Source organism: Orycteropus afer, unplaced genomic scaffold (assembly GCF_000298275.1).
Source record: "Orycteropus afer afer isolate SDZICR_OR568_19922 unplaced genomic scaffold, OryAfe1.0 scaffold00549, whole genome shotgun sequence".
Lineage (NCBI taxonomy): Eukaryota > Metazoa > Chordata > Mammalia > Tubulidentata > Orycteropodidae > Orycteropus > Orycteropus afer.
The window spans coordinates 213,762-214,697 of record NW_006922136.1 but is presented as its reverse complement, the minus strand read 5'-3'; the positions used below and the strand labels follow the sequence as shown (position 1 = coordinate 214,697).

The 936-nt window shown below is 37.4% G+C and overlaps 1 protein-coding gene across 1 annotated transcript in view; it reads left to right on the top strand.

Annotated features, from left to right (window-relative positions):
- TRPC5 (transient receptor potential cation channel subfamily C member 5) overlaps positions 1-936 on the top strand; it is a 210,457-nt gene that overhangs the window by 201,295 nt on the left and 8,226 nt on the right. The window lies entirely within an intron of this gene.

Genomic DNA, 936 nt, shown 5'->3' with positions numbered 1-936 from the left:
CTCCAAACGATTTTGAGTTTTGTACCACATTGTTCTCCCTCTTTATGTAGGATCTCCTACATCCCTTCCAAGTGGATGGCAGTGGTAGTTACCATTTCTTTTTGATACAATGACTCTGCGTATTGCTTCCATGTTCTTTTGATGTTACCTTCATTGTTTAGTATTTTCTCCATAGAATCCCTCAGTGTTGCAATTTGTGGCTTGAATTTTTTCTTCAGCTCTTTCCCTTGAGAAATGCTGAGCATGTTCTTCTCTTTTGGTTTTCTAATTCCAATTCTTTGCATATTTCTTTATAATACTTTACTTTGTTTTCTCGAGCTGCCCTTTAAAATATTCTGTTCAGCTCTTTTACTTCATTTCTTTTATTCATTTTTGTTACTCTATATTCATGAGCAAGTTTCAGAGTCTCTTCTGACATCCATTTTGGTCTTTTCTGTCTTTGTGACAGCCTTTTTCGTTCTTCATGTATGATGTTCTTGACGTCATCCCAAAAGGTTACATAGTATATGAGGGAAAGACAACAGAGCAGTGGTTGCCAAGGATAGGGATCAGCAGAAGTTGTGATTACAAAAGGGCAACACTAGGCAATTTTGGTGATACTGTTCTATATCCTGATGGTGGTGACTGTTAAATGAATCCATATAGATCTTAAAACCCCTAGAAATGTGTGTATGTGTGTCTATGTGTGTGTGTATATACATATATATGCTTGTGTGTCTGTGTTCGCACGTGCATGCATGTACACATAACCCAGATGTGTCTCTCTCTCTATATATATATCTATACACACACAGTGTGTGTGAATATACATTCTATACATGTTTATAATTTACTATTTTGATTTGTTGTTGTTGTTGTTGTTATGTGCCATCAAGTCGGACCCGACTCATAGCGACCCCTCCTTGGGTTTCCGAGGCAGTATCACTACGGAAGTAG